Source organism: Equus przewalskii, chromosome 4 (genome assembly GCF_037783145.1).
Source record: "Equus przewalskii isolate Varuska chromosome 4, EquPr2, whole genome shotgun sequence".
Lineage (NCBI taxonomy): Eukaryota > Metazoa > Chordata > Mammalia > Perissodactyla > Equidae > Equus > Equus przewalskii.
Window position 1 is genome coordinate 100,210,309 of NC_091834.1, and position 18,938 is coordinate 100,229,246.

At 42.6% G+C, this 18,938-nt stretch overlaps 1 protein-coding gene across 1 annotated transcript in view; it reads left to right on the top strand.

Annotated features, from left to right (window-relative positions):
- The window catches only part of CNTNAP2 (contactin associated protein 2), a 1,871,069-nt gene that overhangs the window by 1,726,746 nt on the left and 125,385 nt on the right, over positions 1-18,938 (top strand). The gene's annotated exons all lie outside the window — the stretch shown is intronic.

Here is an 18,938-nt window from a genome sequence, read left to right on the forward strand (position 1 = left end):
TCAGGCAGAGAGGGCTTGCAGAGCTGGATGTAATTCCAAGGGTACCTTTAGAACTCAAAAAAACAAACACTAATTTTTTTCTGGAAGCAATCTACAATTTCATCTTGAGAACCTCTACAACCTCAATGTGTAGAGCGAGATAGAATAAAATGTTAATCGTGATTATTTCCATGTGAAGGGATTATAAATGGTTTAATTTTCTCTACAGTTTTCTGCATTTCCTCATTTTCTATTATAAGCACATGTTGCATTTTTATGATCAAAGTATGAAACATACATATATCCTCAACCTATTCTGATAGCCCTCAGTTTTAATAAAATATAATGACACAGGTATTTAAATAATTTCAAACTAAAATGTCCTTCTAATCAAAGAACAAAAATAAGGCTAATTCAAAGATGAATTTAAAAATGCTATGGGGGTCACCCAGTGGCATAGTGGTTGGGTTTGTGCACTCTGCTTTGGTGGCCCAGGGTTTGCCTGTTTGAATCCTGGGCATAGACCTACACACCACTCATCAAGCCATGCTGTGGTGGCATCCCACAAGCAAAATAGAGAAAGATTGGTACAGATGTTAGCTCAGCAACAATCTTCCTCAGGCAAAAAGAGGAAGAGTGGCAACAGATGTTAGCTCAGGGCCAATCTTCCTCATCAAAAAAAATAGTAATAAAAAAATAAAATGCTATGGAACGATGCCTTTGGACTTCAGGTGAAATTTTATCATCCATTTGTACATGTTCAAACATATCATTTAGATGATGTTTATGGTGTTTTCAAAAGCAGGTTTACTTTCCTAGCTGGGTTTGGCTAAAGCTAACATTAAATTAGTTTGCATTCCCTGAGCACACACCGTCTGAAATGGTGCTGAGCACTTGAGGGAAATTGACCTTGGATGAAACATTCGCTGCCAAAAAACAAAGTGCCCAATCTCCACATCGATAATGAAGAACTGACTCTAGGAGTTATCAGACACCAGAGCAGACCAGACCCCGTGACCACTCTCAAGTGACATCATTTATGAAAATTCACAGTTGCACTGGGATGATCACTAAAGGCTTCACGCCAGTCAAAACGTGAAACAAACCCCGGGCAGGCAGAGAGCACCTGAAAAAGTACTGTCTGTGATGAAAAATCATGCCAATTAGCATGAATCCAAGGACGGAACACTGCAATGAATCATTTCAAAGTCTTGTGGCACAAATCCTTTCTTCTCACCTTCCCTCCTTCCTGCCCTCCATGGCTTTCTCCTTCTTTCTTCTTTCCTTCCTTTCATCCCAGCGCCACTGCACAAGGGATCCGAGCTGGTTCACAGGCAGCACATACAATGAAATTGAGAGTTAAAGTAAGTCACAAAAAGTAGGGCCCCACGACAAGGGAAAATAGATCGTAATTATCCAGGTCATAAGGCCTCACCCACTTGCATAAATTTGGGCCTGAACTTCTTGGTGGTCAGAAGTACACAACCCATAAGGATAAAATACACCAGTTCCTCTAGAGGATTGAAATTTTTCTTACTCTATCCTTCTTTTTATTTTTTACACCGCGGATTATATGGCATAGAAAGTGGCCCACAGCCCGGTCCACAGAGGCACTAGCACATGCACGAGAATAGCTCACAGTTGTTAGCAGTCATTGTGTTCTAGGCTCTGTGCTAAGCGCGTTACAAAAACTCTCATTCCGTCCTCACCAGCAGCTGATTAGGTGTGTACCATTATGATCCCCCTTTTAGAGGTGTAGAAACTACAGCTCAGAAAGTGTGACAGAATTCATCCAAAGTCAGAAAGCAGGAAGTAGCAAAAGCATAGATGAGCCTGGGTCTCTCACACCTCACAGTTGGCACATGCTCAGAACCACTGCTCATTAGCAGAGAGATGTCCAGGAGGATGGTCACAAAATTTTGAAAGCGGATGCCTCTGGTTGGTCAGAAATTGAGTGAATTATTATTATTATTATAAAATAGTTCAAAAATATGCGAAAGCACAGAGAATGATAAAACATACACCTATGTACCCACATCCAAACATTGCACATTTTGGCATTTTGCTGTATTTGTTCAGATTTTTTTTTTTTAAAAAGCAGTGATAATCGAGGCCTTTGTCATCCGTGTTATACAATAAGCCCTGACAAAGGCAGTGGGCCACTCCTTCAACAGCGTTTCTCTAACAAGTGTGTTTTTCAGCAGGCTGTGTGATGTAGCATCTCCTTAAGAAAGTCAAGAATAACTTAAAAGTGCATTTCAGCCCAAACAACTCCACAGAAGTAGGGTGGATTAGGATGACGGGCAGACAAAGGGGCCAAGGGGTTGGGATGACACGGCTTTCTGAGAGTCTGGCCTGATCCAAGGATGAAACTAGCTCAAAAAATGCATAAGGGGTCGGCCCGGTGGCCGAGTGGTTAAGTTCGCGTGCTCCACTTGGGCGGCCCAGGGTTTCACCAGTTCAGATCCTGGGCGCAGACGTGGCACCGCTTGTCAGTTCACGCTGAGATGACATCCCACATGCCACAACCAGAGGGACCCACAACTAAAATATACAACTGTGTACTGAGGGGATTTGGGGAGAAAAATCAATAAAAAACAAAAAGATGGGTAACAGTTGTTAGCTCAGACGCCAATCTTTAAAAAAAAATTTTTTTAAATGAATAAACTACATGTTCTTTGAATAACTGTCACATGTTTGAGGATTTTGATGGAAGTTATACAGTAGAGGGTTTAGGGCTCTCTTCTCTGGCACAGAACCTCAGCATCCATAGTCTCTAAACTCAAATGAGCAGATGGTAATGATGGATCATTTCCTCTTTCATCTAACCGGAGGGCCCCCCATCTTTGCCAAGAAGAAACTAACGGATTTCCCGCAAGCAAAATAAGGACTTTCTTAAAAAATAATTCCAAGTCCTCAGGAACAAATGATGATTAGATCCCCAAATTCTTGTACTACATAGAGCGTGACTTCAATTATTTTCATCAGGAATTTTCAAAACAAGTGTTCAAAAAATCGCTGAAATCTGTCTCCTAAAATTAAGATGATAATTTGTTACCTGCTATGAATCAGAATTTCAACCAAATCGTATAAAAACTGTTGAATCAATTGCTAATTGAGCAATATATTGAATATAAATCGTATAAATGGTCAGACGAGCGGTACCAACAGCGACAAGCAGTGTGTGCTAAACGCTAGGGATAGAGGAAAAGATACAAATATTAGAATAACACTAGTTGCTCTAACCAATTAACCCTAAAATCTCAGTGGCTTAACCCAATTAAAGTCTATCTTACACCAGATATATTGTACCAGATATATTTTTAGGAAAGTGTGCCGTCATCTCTAGCGGTGATGAACTCGTGCTGGGTAGGTACTCTGTGGAGCCCCCACCACCAGTCCTCTCCTCACACCCTTGGCAGTGGGACTGGCTCCTTGATTAGGCCAAATTCCTGCCCATTATTTGCATGGCCCTCCAGGCTCTGCCCTTTGCGAGGCTCCTCCTTGTCCCTGATCTACCACGGCCACTTCTGAATGGGGGGTGGGGGATAATGCATTCCTTGAAGCTATGCAGCTCTCAGGGTCCATTTCGTGTAGATGCAAATCGCACTCAGAGTTGTTTTACACTCAGGAGCCTTTTGTAGACCAGACCTGTGTTTTCTTTGCCAATATTAATTCCTTTGAAACCTGAGTTGGCTTCTGATCTATTTGCTTCCAGTCGGTTTCACCTACCAGTAGGTACACCCTACATTCTTTCCTAGACATAAATCTTGGACCTACGTAATCATTTGCTTCCAAGTGCCCCTGTCTCTCTTTCAAGGTCATGGCAGATGCCTTGAGGCCATCTGAAACAAAAGGCTTGGGTGGGAAGTAGAGACCCTTAATTTTAACCTCACCTGTGAGGCTCTTTAGAGAGCTGAGCTGAGAAATCTTAATGTGTCTTTGGTGGTCGAAACTTTTTACAGTTTTATTTCTTACTCTCTGGTGAAAGACTCAAATTTTTGGACTTTTCTCTATTCCCTTTCATTGGTGTTTGGAGACTGGCCAATTCTTTTCTGAACTCCTCTCTTCCTTGACGTAGGTGGCAGGAAACAGCTGACACCCGTGAAGCATTTTCCCTAAAGCTTCAGGTCATACGCACTTGGTCTGCCTTCCAGGTTCTGTGAGGGGACAGTTTTCCAAAATATTGTATTGCATACCACTGTTGTCCATCTTTCCAGCCTCTGATATCCATTTCTGCACCACATGAGCCAATCTACATATTTTAGTTTTCTGGTATGGCAGCACTCTGCTTCAAAGTGCCAATTTATGTGTTAGTCGGGGCTATATTAACTGCCATAACAAAAAAAAGATTCATAGATTGTGGCGATGGCTTCACTAATGTATACTTATCTCCAAACTCATCAAGTTGTATACATTAATTATGCACAGCTTTTTGTAGGTCAAAAATAAATAAATAAAATAGATCGCAATAGCAACAAAAAAAAAGTTGGAGGAATTTTATTAGCGGTAAAATTAAAAATAATTCAATTATGGATTTATAGGGTGACAATATATATTAATTGACATGAAGCGTTGATGGGCAGGGGGCACCACTTTCTGTATATGGGGAACCGATCAATTGGAGGCATTTCAAGTAACCTCCTTACACCAGGAGAAAATCTCTCTGCACTGCAGGGGCCTTAATAATCATGTTATGTAGTATTCAAACTCTTTCATACATGTTCTCATTCGATACGCTCAACCTGAGGAGTTGGGAAAAGATGCCAACAGCCCCATTAGGCAGATGAGAAGACAGAGATTAAGGACATCCAGGTGACTAACACGGTCCTAGTGCTCACAAGAGACGGACTCTTATCTGGAACCCAGAGAACCAGAGCCCTCTCCAGGGGCTGGTCATCGCTCTCACCATTCCCTCCTTGTCTCCTTTGCAAGCAGGCAAGAGAACCACCAGCTAGTTGCCTTGGCAACTTTTGAAAACTTCTAAGAGTTTTAAACAAAAATAAGTCTTTTGGGTTTTCGTGTTTTGTTTGGCGTCGGTTTGGGTAGCAGTGGGAGAGTGTGGCAGCATGCTTGTCTGACTAACTGTTCTGACACGTGCTGTGCGTAGAGACAGGAAGGGTGGAGAGAGCAGCCTGGAAGGGGGTGGGACAGCCTCAGCCCGGCTCAGAGAAGCCACCTGCAGTGGAAGGTGGAACCTGCTCGTTAAAAGTCTCTTTAGGAAAAGAAGTCGATAGAGCAGCTTTTAAAAAATTGTTAGATCTACTAATAAAGATTATTTGGTTTAAATGTTTCTTTCTCAAGAATATTAATAAGGCTGCCAGGAATCCCACCTCAGCCCAATACAGGAAAACCCTATGAAAGCAATTACAATAATGCTAATAACGGTGACAGCGGTGACAACAGTAAAGCAGTCCCTATTTCCTGGTTGACCTAGGCGCCAGTCTCTCTTCTTAGTGCTTTACCGCGTGTAAACCTTGCTCCTAGGAGATAGATACCATTTTTCCCGTCTTACAGATGATGGAAGAGAGACACTGAGAAGTCAATGGGGTAGAGTCGAGGTACAAATTCAGGTCGGCCTGATTCCCAAGTCCAGGCTCTAGGCACTGTGCTATAACTGGTTTTTCAATTGCACGTGGCTTAGTTGGTCTGGTCAGATGCAAGAGAGGACCCTTCCTCAAACAGGTCGATACATCAGCCTAATGAGGAAGCCAGATTAGAAAACTGACTCAGCACAATTTCTACAATGTCTTGTGTGATAACAAAAAAAAGGTGGAGAAAAGTGCATGCAATATGATCTCAGTTTTATAAAACTCATCATACAGAGCCTTTAAAACAACCCTGAATAGTGTTTATGCTGAACAAGAAACAAGATACATAACCTACTGTGATTTATGAAAAATTATATTCATCTTTGAAATACCTAATTAGGTGACAGTCTCCTTAGAAAAAACTTAATGTAATGGGGAAAGACAGATTTGTTCAAAGAAACGACCTGATGTCATTTGCTGGGAGTCATAAAATCATCACTTTTACAAGTGAAAATGAAGAAGGCCAACTTTAAGGCCGGTGTTTTTGTGCCACACAAGAAGTTCCGTATCAGGTCTTCAAGTTAGCGTGAACGTAACCTCCTGTCTTCCTATTTGAGCATCCTCCTTTTCTACAGTAACATGGGGCCTGGGCTGAAATTAGACACCAAAACTCACGTGAATTATTTTAAAATGTGTGCGTTTATTACCCTTGAACTTTCTGCCAATAAAGAACAACAATAAAAAGTACATATGTGTAAGCACTCCTGAAAATTTTAATATAAGAGGTTGTTCAAGCCTTTATTAAAGAAAATAATACTGTTTGGAAGCAATAAATCTTTTTAGGGATGTCAGAACAAATAAAGAAAGTTGACCTAGCTAGCCTAGGGCCCTGCTCTTGAAATTACATTTACTGTAACTTCTTCCCTTTGGCTAATTTAGTATTTGTCTACTCTGGATGAGGAACTCACAGTCTTGGTTGAGCGCCACAAGCATGCTGGACAGAGGGAGGCTACTGCAAGAATAACCATGAGCCGTTTGAAGTCTCCAACTTCTCCCTCCCAGAAGTGCTCTCACCCATTCCCTCACTCCTACTGGGATCCTCAGCCAGTAGATTACTGCTTCACTGTCCGCTCTAATGGAAGACTGAGTCATATGCTTAATTCTGTCGAGAGCATAGGTCAATATTTTGTCAGTTTCTTATATCACTATAATGGTTTAATTTCATAGAAGATGTCTGGGAAGAGAAGAGAGAAGGATGTGTATATTGGAAATTTGCCCATCAGTTTGGTCTGTATATGGGTCAGAGTTTTTTGTTTTTTCAAGATCTCCATGTACCTAAAGAAGCCTGTTCACGATTGAGATATACATAAAAACCCTCATGACCTCATTAGCTTTTTGTAATTTGGTTTTAGATTGGGGTATGGGCCGTTGGCTCTTGGAAAGGTATTTTAGCAAGTTTTCCTTGTTTAATTCTGAACAGAAAGTAGGACTATTTGTTGAACTGTCTCCAAAAAAGGGGAAAAGGATACACAACTATCAATGCCTAGGATTTCTGCCCATGCCTGTGCCTTCAAATCAACCTGCAGCTTTAAACTGACACCATCTCTATACCTAGAGGTCTGAGCACCCTGTATTTAAGGACACAATTCCTAGGTGTGCAGTGGAGAAGCATGATGAAGATCCTGGTGAAGAAGACAAAACGGGCTCCAGATGGTTCTGGACTGTTCCATTAGCAGTACACTTTTCCTATATTTAAAACCATATGAAGATCACTAAGAATTTAACACAATGCCATCTAATTAACATTATCTCTTTCCCATGTCCACCACCCATTCCACCTCATGACAGGAAAGTTCCAAAGAGCAACCATTTCTTAAACCTGATGTGGATAAAATCAGATGGCCATCAAACCATTCCATGAGGCTGCTGACGGATGTGAAGTGTAACTAAAGTTAACTCAACTCCATTCGAAATTAAATTTGAGGAGAACAAATATGTGCTGTGTATCTATTAAATGGAAGAAATTCAGATAGATGATGACTAGATAGTGGGACAGGGGGAGTGAGCAAAGTGTGTCTTTTCCCCTCAAAGAGTTTATATCCTGGAGAGAAAAGCTGTATATACTCAATATATGTTTCTTTAGATAGTAAAAACCCGTTCCACCTAATTCTCCTCGAGAAGGGATTTAACAAGGTGGTGTCCTCTCAATGTGTAAATGATAGAAAGAGGACATGACAGGAGAGTATTAGCAGTTTGGGCTGGTAATAAGGCCAGAGCACGTAAAGTGAGATTTGCCTGGGAGGATGGTCTCAGTCTAAACAGAGACCCCCAAGGATGTGGATTGTTAAATTCAGAGGTTCTTACTGAAACATAACAAAACAGAGTCCTTATTGACAGGCTCTTGCACTTAATAGCTCTGTGTTCTCCAGCAAGTTATTGAACTCTGTTTCCTTATTTGTAAAGTGGGAATAAGGCCACCTATTCTAATGGGGGTTGTGTGTGTTAAATGAAAATAGATGTGAAAACATCTAGCAGTCTATTGCCCGATAAACGCTGCTTCCCTTCTTTCCTTCCCAATTCCATTCTCTTTCTTAAAAGCAAAAGAAAAAGAGAGCAGTCCTTGGGTCATTATCAACAGGGCCTTCAGGACCAAGGTTCCTCTCCCAGCAATTTGCAGTACACCCCACACCGCAAGTCCTCGGCGCCTGGTGTGTTCACAGCGAGCAGTGTGGCTGTTGCCTCCATGAGCCACAGTCCAGCAGAAGAGACCATCAATCACACAGACATGAACCAAGGGCCAATTGAAGTATAAGCTTGTGCTGAGGAAGCACAGAAAAAGGGGGAAATTAATCATCCTGGGGGTGGGAGGAATGGATCAGAGAAGACTTACAAAGGCAACGGAGCTGTTCCTTAAAGGATTTCCATGGGGGCCAAGAGGACCATATCCTCTTACTTATTTTTCACTGCGGGTATTCAGTGTCTGCACTTCTGCAATTCATAAATATTATACAGAGGAACCTAAGAAAAAATAAGTTCAGCCCATGAAACTCATCTGATCAGAAACAGAAAAAGACTCATAATGAATATGTCAACACTTCCAAGTTTTTCATTTCTTTTCCAAAGCAATTTCATCTGCAAATGAATTATGCACTCCAGGGCTAGCCAGGACCTCCATTCCTACACTCCAGAAAAATGTGTTTACTTCGCTTCACGTTTCTTACACCTCAGTGGGGAAGCAGTTGCAATGCAATTTCTGATGCAGTTTAGAGTCTGAGACGTCAGTTGTCTCTTTCCTTCTCCAGAGCACAGCCAAAGCTCATAAGCCCAAGGTTGGCGAGTTCATTTCTTTCCCCCAAACACATTAAGTACATAAATCATCTCTCAAGAAAGAAGATAACGTTGCTCGCTTTCTATTTTGTCTGGCATGAAAACTGAAGTCCAATCTGTAAGGCATTATAGTGTTATAGCCATCTGCAGTGCACTGAAACCACCCTCAAAGATTGTAATTCTCAAAGCTATTTTTTAGTACAATAAGCAGAGTGGGTTGTTTCCCATGCACAGGTACCTGAAAGCAGCTTCCTATCCCACATAAATTTATCTCCTCTCTGAAAAATAAATGTGTCTCAACATGCGGTCTGAGGTTCTGAAGAGTTTCATGCTGCCTAAAACTTGGGAGAGGGAGCAGTCAGCTTTGGGATGGAGCGTGAGGATTTTGACGGACAGCTTGACCCGGAGCAGGTCCTGAGCTGGTGTTAAATTGCCCTCTAGTGGTCGTTAGCCATAACCAGTGCTGAGAACTGGGGAAGGGAAGACTGCCATGTGGAACTAGCTTAGGTGTGCTTTTCTACAAACTCCCAACTGACCCAGAGTCATGGGTTGCAGTGTGGGTCGTTCACCTGTGGTGTGAAACGCCATGATGGCAGTGGGACTTTGTGTTGCTTACGTAAATGGAAGCTTGCTGTTGTGTTCTGAGGGTACAACCCAGGGATTTTGCTTCTCCTTGCACCTCTCACAGCTCTGACCCTGAGCCCTGGGGACACCGGAGAATCTCAAGAAGCGTTTGCTGAGTGACTGAGTAAATTAATGCATCGAGTTCATAAAGAATGGATTCTGGGCACACACCATGAGCTCGATGCATTTGAGGGTGCATGGATTCTTTCTACCACTTAATTTCGATATTTGCATTGTTCCCTCAGCAACCACTTAGTGAATAAAAGAATTAGCCCTATGCTAACTTCTTTGAGAGGAGGAGATATGATCCAAATGTTGGAGGGGGTGGTGATAAAAAAACTCCTTTGTGGTTAGAATGGAGAGCCTGGGCTGGTAGTTCAAAAGTGAAGATGAAGAAAGGGCATCGAAAAAGGAGTGGGAGCATGAGTACTAAGAAAGCAATTGAGTAAATGGCTGCTGCTCTACCGAGCATCCCTCTGACATTGTCACCCAGCGCCACTAGCAGAAGTTAAGCTGTGAGAAGAGACAGTCGAATCAGCCCACTCTACCAGCCTGACTCCTGGGCCCTGTGAAAATGACATCAGGATCTGGAATGTCAGCCCCGTAGCTTCGACCTGTGCTTGTGAGCGTAACGCGCACGGTGAACACCACAAATGGCAGCAGTGAAATCATTGACAGGTTCTGTAGCCTCTGACATGCGGACCATATCTGAAAACCTGTCCTGCTTCTAGAGATGGATGCAAAGGGGGATGGGGCCATACAAATCAGAAGATCGATAAAAGGACATGTAGTAAAAATGGAGGAGGAAGACATAGGGCAGAGGCGATGCTGGGGTGCCCCAGCTCTCCACTCATTCCCAGGAGTATCGTGTGCACCTGCTGTGGGCATCATGTCAGCCTAGCTTCACAATGGCACAGGATCCAGGCTGGCACCACGGAGAAGCTTGAAACTTACAGGCCCACGGACCTCTGGACTATACGTGTCAGGATTTGTGTGTCCTCTTAGGTATCATAACTCAATCCTGGTGCCTCAGTTTCCTCAACTGTAAAATGGAGCCAATAAGAGTATGCGCCCGGAGAGTTATTGGCAGATTCACTGAAACAATATGCGTAAAGTACCTAAGGTGGCATCTGACCTCCAAGAAATGTTAGATGCTACACTGATGATGATAAGATGGAGGAGGAGGAAGATGAGGACCAAACTTTTGGGGGGATATTCTCTACGTTTCCCCTCCTTATTCCAAACCCTTTCAGCAGCATGTTCTTTCTTCCCAAGATTGCCAAGGGGACCCAGGGAGAATGTCAGGAACTAGATCTTCTCCAGAAGATTGAACGAAAAAGAGCTGGGATTTGGGTAAAGTACAGAGGTGGTCTGTACCCGTGAGGTCACCATGAATTTCAACATCCGCAGACTCACCCAAGCCTTTTCTGGAGTAGATTTGAACAGAGGTTCCGAGTCCATGGCCACCTCTAACAGGCTTCCAGGCTGAGAATTGTCTTGGTTCATTTTGTTTCAGCATTAACACACACACACACACACACACACACACACACAGCCCCCGCACACTCATGCGACGCTGGGTCATGGGAGAAGTGAGTGCTCTTACCTCTCTTTCATCATTTCTCCTGGTCCTTCCCATTCCCATTCCTCACCACCTCTGCTAAATTCTCCCAGCCTTCCCCACATTCTCCTTCTTGGAACAGGCTCCAAACACTGTGTTAAACAACTTCAGTGTTCCTAGGGAGCCAAGCTTTACGGCTTTCCATAAGCCAGCAGAACTGGTCGTCACACTGAACCCTTAGACCCATGGCACTTACCCCACATTCTGAAGTCACTCAGTGGATAACAGTTTTCTTGATATACCTTTCCACTCTTTCACCTGAAACAGTATTTGAAGGATGTGGTTATCAGTCCTCTGATAATGCCAATTTTTAGACTCCATCCTCAATATTGTTATTGCTGCCAAAACCTACTGGCAAAGTAATATCAATAGAGCCACTGTACTAAAAAGGATGTGTTCGCTGAATTTATTTTTAATATCAAGGACTTTAACTATATTACAGTTAAATCAATAGAAAATGTAACCTTTTCAACCACACAAAATAAGTTCATTTTTATTATTAGTCTCTTCCTGCCGTTACAGTGTTGTGATTGCAAAAGGTACCGGGTCAACTTAAGCTTTATTGAAAGACCATTAAAGAAACAAACTCAAACTCATTTAAATACTGAAGCCAGTGCATTAAAACGATCAATAGAGCAAAACACCTGGAGTTGCTTTACTTAAACACCCCACATGTGAGAGTCACTCCGTAATCACAATTCGAGCAAAGCTGTCAACCTGGAAGACCAGCCAATGAAGAGGAAATGCCGTTTCATTAAATGGGTTTAGAACCGTAAAGCCCTTGACTTCAGTCTGATTAGACATACAGCATTTATATTTTCTCTCAGTATTTTAAAACATTATCTGGCAAAGAACCATTGATCAATGAATGCCGTTTACTTAGGAAAACCATTAGCTCCCTAGTTCGGGCATGACAATGATAGAAAGTGCATCTTCATTTCTCTACAAATAACAATCACGGGATTCGGCTCTAGAGCAGGGAGTCCTAGACTTGCAGGGAGTAAGGAAATTTCCTTTCTAATGACGCTTAGCACGGTGTCCTGCGCACAGTACTGTGTGTTACATTGAATATTTACTACTGACTCCATGAACTTGGATCAGACACACGCCTCTTGGTGCCTCAGTTTCCCCGTATCTGAGCATGGTGATATCCTTTTCTACCTCCTTTCCTAGATACGACAACAAAGAGGATTGCTCCAAACCTCTTCAGGTTCTTCCTTTAAAACTACAATGTAAAATGCAAACTTTAGTAAATGTTTGCTTAGAATGATTTTAGAATTCGAGTGGTCCTTAAGGGCCATTAGTCCAACCCCTTATCCAACACGGAATCACCACCAGTCCCTGCCTGACGTCACCAGATACGGGAAATATGCTGTTCTTCTTTTTAAAATACGATTTATTGTGTTTTTCTAATTATAAAATTAAATATTCTTATTGCAGAACATTCAGAAAAGAGGACAGAGGGAAATTAAGTTTTCTTGAGGCTCCCATTTAAAGCCAGTCCCTCCACTCTTCCACTAATGCTGTCTCCCCTATTCCAGGACATTGTTGCCAACGCTGTCTCTCTTCTATTCGGGTTCATTCCCATCTGAAACAAACAAGTAGATATTTCTCACTTAAAACAAAATTTTCCCCCGATCCCACTTTCCCCATTTCTTTGTTTTTCTTGGCAACAAAACTCCTGGAAATAAATGTCTATGCTCAGGGTTTCAAGTCGGCATCTCTCACTTTCTCTTTTTTTAAATTAACTTTATTGAAGTGTAAATTGCATGCAATGGAAGGTACACACTGGAAGTGTACAGACTGAGGGTTTTTGACAAATGCGCCCACCCATGTGACCACCACCACTGTCAAAACAGAGAACATTTCTCATACCCCAGAAGGGTCCCTGGAGCCCCGTTCCTGTCAATTCCCTCCAGCTATCGCCCCAAGTAGCCCCTCTTCACATTTCTACTTCTGTAAAACCACAGCTTAACCACACCTGTTCCATAACTTCATATAAATGGAGTCATGGCGTATGTAACCTTGTCTGTCCGGCTCCTTTCACTCTGCATAATGCTTCTGAGACTCGTTCATGTTGTTGTGCGTGTCTGTAGTTGTACGTGTATTGCTGAGTAGTATTACATTTATGACTACACTACCATCTGCTTATTCATTCACTTGTCGATGGACATATGGATCATTTCCAGTTCAGGGATATTATGAACAAATCTGTCATGAATATTTGCGTAGATAAGTATAGCATGGATGTATGTTTTTTCATTTCTCTTGAGTAAATATTTGGGAATGGAATTGATGGGTTATATGGCAAGTGTATATTTAACTTTATAAGAAATTATTTTCTATTTTATGTTCCCTCCAGCAAAGCTGGAAACTTCCAGTTGCTGCACATACTCACCAGCACTTGATATTGTCAGTCTTTTTAATTATAGGCATTCGAGGGGGTGTGTAGTGGTGTCCCATCTCGGGTTTAATTTTCATTTCCTTGATGACTGTTGACGTTGAGCAACATTTTGTGCACTTATTGATCATTGGTTAGTCTTCTGTGAAGTGTCTGTTGAAGTTTTTTGCCCCCCTTTTTTATTTTTTGGACTCTTTTCCTTCTTATTACTGAGTCGTAAGAGTTCTTTGTATATTCTGGATACAAGTTTGTTGCCAGATGCACGTACTGTAGAATATTTTCTCCTCCGTCTTCTCACGCCCATTCTCCATCAGGATTTTGCCCATTTCCCAAAGCTACTCTCCTCCAGATCGTCAATGGCCTCCTCACTACTAAATCCAGTGGCTAATTTTCAGCTCTCCTATTGCTCCACTAAAGGCAGTATTTGATAAAAGTATCCCTTGCCTTTGCGGACACCACCCTCCTTTTTGCTTACCCCCCACCCCCCATCGCTGGTCCCTCTGCTCAGGCCCCTTTGCCTGTTCCTCCACTTCCTGACCTCCTTCAGTTAGTGTATTTCCAGGCTCGGTCTCTAGTCCTTCTCTGTTTTCTGTTTTTATTCACTCTCTTCATGATCTCTCCAGTGTCATGGTTTTAAATTTTTTCTATATGCCCCAAACTCCCAAATTATTATCTCAACCCAGCTTCTCCCAGAACTCCAGATTCATCTGCCACACGGACTACTGGACACATAACCAACGACTGGATGCCTAATAAACATTCCAAGCTCAGTGTCTCCAAATGTGACCTCATGACCCACCCCCTCCTCATAACCTGCCTCATTTGTAGCCTTTCCGATTTCAGCTGATGCCTACTCCATCCTTCCAGCTGCTCAGGCCTGAAACCTTGCTGGAATATCACTCTCTTGCTCTCACATTTCACATCCAGTCTGTCAGAAAATCATATTGGCTCTACCTTGAAAACATGCAAATTCTGACGGGTCTCAGCACTTCCAGAGCTGCTGCACAGCCCGGGCCTCCAGCAGGCCTCCTCAGCTGTCTGTCGTCTCCTGCCTGGGCTCCAGGCTCCGCGCCCCCCCACCCCTGTAGGTGCCTCTCTACATGTTAACTACCCCATCGTTTAAATGTAAGTCAGAGCATGTTACTCCTCCACTCAAAACCCTCTCAAGGACCTCATTTCTCTCAGAGGAAAAGCCGAAGTCTTTGTAATGGTCTGCAAGACCCCACAGGAATCAGCCGGTGTCTACCCTCTGAGTTCACCTTGTATGACTCTTCTTGTTCACGCCACGTTAGGGTCACCAGCTTCATTGCCGGGAAGTCTCCCACTGTAGGGGACTTGCACTGGCTGGTCTCTGCCCCGAGTGTTCTTTCCCTGGGTATCTGCAGGGCTAACTTGCTCACATCCTTCACGTCCTTGCTCAGATCTCCTTTCCTCGGCGAGGCTACCCTACCCATCTTATTTAAGACTGCAGTCTGACCCTCCTTCTCACACCAGATCCCACTCACTCTGCCCTAATTTGAAGGGAAACAATTTCTCATCTTCTAGCATATTGCATCTTTGTTTTTTCTGTGTCTCCCTGTGCTAAAAAAAGAAGCTACATAAGGGCAAGGATTTTTGTTACTTTGTTCACTAATGTATCCTAAGTACCTCAAACAGTGCAGGACACATAGTAGGCTCTTGATAAAGATCCATTGCATGAATGAATGAACCATAATATTATTCTAGATTCCATTCACATGATATGCTCTCAAGTAAACTGTCTCCCATGCACTGAGTGCCTGCCATTCTGCATTGGCCCCGTTCCATCATTCTCACTCTTATCTGCCCCTAGAAGAGGCTGACCTCTTGGCTCCCTGGCCACTGGCTTCTGGTTGAGTTCAGCCAATGAGAGACTGCCAGGAAAATGGAAGGCAAGAGGTAAGAGAAATCATGGTCTGCATCACCCCTGACCCTGCTTCCTCTCTGCCTGACCAAGGCTGTGTCCCTCAGCCTACAGCCACCAGCTGGCCCCTCTTCCATGGCTCTGCCCTCAATGGCCCTCCCTTGTCTTTCAGGTCTAGGAATAACAATGCCTTCCCACTACAGCTAGTCTCTGAGTGATAGCATCCTTTCTCAGTTCCCTTAGCACTACCCACTTCTTGATAGACAGTCCCTCCATTAAACAAACACTCGTCTATTCAACCATGTTTGGGTGAGCCATCTCTTTGCTGCCATGACCCTGACTGGCATCCCATGCTTGTTTCGAACTCAGCCCTGTGAAAATTCTTTGAATCTCATCTTATTTGTTTCAGCCACAGCTTCGAAACTATTCGTATTTATTTTTTTAAGCCTTGTTCTTTTATTAGCTCACCCTCTGCAAAGACTTCTAGAACCAGCTCTTGCCCAGAGTTAAGCCAAAATCCACACCTTAAGAACACAGTCCTCCACAAGACTGCCCTAACTTCAGAGGTCAGCTGAAAGTTCAGAGGTCTCAGGCCACCCTCACTTCTGACCAGCGGCTACAAATTCATGGGTTCCCACTAACCTCTCAGCCTCAATAATTTGGTAGAATGACTCACAGAACTCAAGAAAGCACTATACTTACGATTACAGTTTTATTAGAAAGAATGCAAATCAGGGAGAGAGGTGGAGGGCAAGATTCGGGAAGGTCCCAAAGGCAAAGCTTGCTTGTCCTGAGGACACGTCATCCTCCCTGCGTGTTAATGTGTGACAACACGGAGAAGTGCAAATCAGGGACAGTCACTTGAGCTTCCGTGTCCAGAGGTTTTCTGATTTCATTATGAAGGCATGATTGATTGATTGGCCATGAGGTTGAACTCAATCTCCAGCCTTCGATCAGATCCCCTTGCTCCACAATTTCCTCTGACCTTCCTTCCCTCCCTAAAGGGAATCCGAATTCACTCCCCTGGCAGAATTTCCAGGGGTCCTCTCTGTTTCTAGGCTCTTTCTTCTATGGGTGTTCTCTCTGATCCACAACAAATCTACCCAAAATAAAACTTGGCACCTTCTTTGGTGCACAAACACATGCAACCACTCAAAACATCCACTGAATAGTAGCCTTTATTGAATATCTCAGTGTCATGGGGAGGAGTACACAGCACACTGAACTCTTGAACAACAAACCACTGAATGTCACATATTAGCTATTCATGTCCCCAACAGTCACTTTATTCATCCCTCTACAAGGTTTCTCACAGTCCTCACCCCATGCCGTGCTGGGCTTTTTTCTCTGATTCTTTCTCCCCACTTCCTTCCTCACTCATCTCCAGGTCTCCCCAGTATTATGTGCAGCAAGAAATAGACCCTTCTCAGTCCAAACTTGGGCCCAGAGCAGTCAGGTGCTCAAGCAGACATAACACCTTGAATTTGCTCTCCTTATAAAGAAATTGTGGTTACAAATAATAATGATAGCAAGTTGATGGAGATGTCACACCAGAATTTTTAAAAAGTGTAACCCCAGCCATGTTAGGATCAGATCCAAACTTTGCAGCCTGGCATTCAGAGCCCTCCACAATCTAGCTGCCCTAAAGCCTTCCATTCTCTCCAGTGCACATCCTGAGGAGCAACGGGGCTGCTCACCTCAATACCCCTAGAGAGAATTGGTGTACGCATTCCTCCTTCAAAATGCCTCCACTCTGCAAAGCTAAGTACTAAACCATGATTGCAGTTACTCTCCATAGCATACATTTTAGAATTTGGGGTAGTACTTTATATTCAATTTTCATATATTTCTTTTGTAATATTATTCCCTAATTGTTTATTAGTCTTAATTCCAAAACAAGAGTCTAAGCACCTTGAATCCAGCTGGGAGCATCTCCTTATGCACATCTTCAGCTTAGCTCCAAGCCCAGTTCACAAGGTGGCTGGACAGCAACATCGAATGGAAGTCCTTGTGTAGCATTAGGAGGTGTTAGCAGTCATATCATTTATTGAAACACTACTGCCTAAAAGGAGATATGGTCAGAGGGGTACTTTGAGTCCTATGCCTAGGTCCCACTCTTCCCACAGAGAAGCCCTCTCGGCAGTCAGGCGATGTGATACTCATTTGCCTATGCCCTGGGTGGCCTATGGGATGGGCGCACCACTGGACAGGTGTGACCTCCTCAGGAGGGCACACTGGCAGATGCCTCCAGCCCCTGCAGCCAACCTGCTCACTTCCGAAGATTTGGCTAAGAGTAGACTTCTGTGAGGGGCTCACCTGCAAATAAAGTCCTTGTATCTGAACCAGTCACAGCAAGAGACCCATGCTCAGAACTTGTGAATCAGAGTAGTCACCTGCTTCCACCCTGACCAGTCCCAACCTCAGCAGATAAACAACGTGGCATCAGAAACATCACACACGCCAGATGAGGGCAGTTTCCCCATTCGTAGATTCATGAGACCGACATTTCCTACTACAGCATCTTCACCTTATCAAAACTCCCCCCACACCGCTCACCCAGGAAGTTGCCAACAATCAAATTTAAACAATGAGCTTGGCACGTTGAAACACGTGCTTGGCAAATCAAGATTACGGATGCTAATAAAGAAGAAAATAGAGAAGGCCTCAATCATATCTGTTCTGTCGACTTTCTTTCTCATAATCATTCTCATTCATTGTTCTTTATTATTTTCATCCAATTAATTTTAAAAATTATTATATAATTTTAGGAACATGGTATTTGTTAATACCTATTTTCAAAATTGACCATTTCTAATTTTATTTTCTACTCTTCTTTTTTTTCTCCCTCCTTTCTCCACCCATTTATTTGTTTTTCCATACTCCTAGAAAGTCATTTTACAGTTTATCAAAATGCGTTTTGCCTTCAGCTCTTCAGGAAAATATGCCACATGAAATGATTTAATTGATGCTAATTACATAAATTATTATCTAAACCACCCATTATGTGTTACGATTAAAGTTGATTTAAAGTGATTTTAAATATAAAAGTGTATAAAAACCATGAGCTATTCTCATCCTAGATGTCTAAGAAGGAAATTGGAGGTGTAAATTACTAGATATTTCTTCAGATGTTCATTTTTAATGCTTTATAATCATCTCATGAGTTCTCTTGTACAAATAAAAACACAAACCTGAAAGTCCTAAATATTTTCTGACCAGATTCTTTGAAAAAAATTATATAGTGTTTGGGCCATTCCTGCTATAAAAGTCCTTGAAATTAATGCTATCAAAGAAATGCTATATCAGCTGTGAAATGAGAATCTCTGCTCTGAGTCACTGATATTTATAAAAATTATACAGATCTATTGATACAAAATCAGTTTTTTAAAAAAACACTTTATGGTTTAAATAGTATTCAGTGTTTTTCCAGTAGGTGGAGTGTCAGACTAGAGAAAGTAGATCAACATTTGAAAGCTAATTTTTTTCTTTTTACTATTTTGAGAAATTTTTGATATAAAACATATATCACCTAACGGGTTCACTAATTCTCTTAATTGCCTCAATACTGCAGGA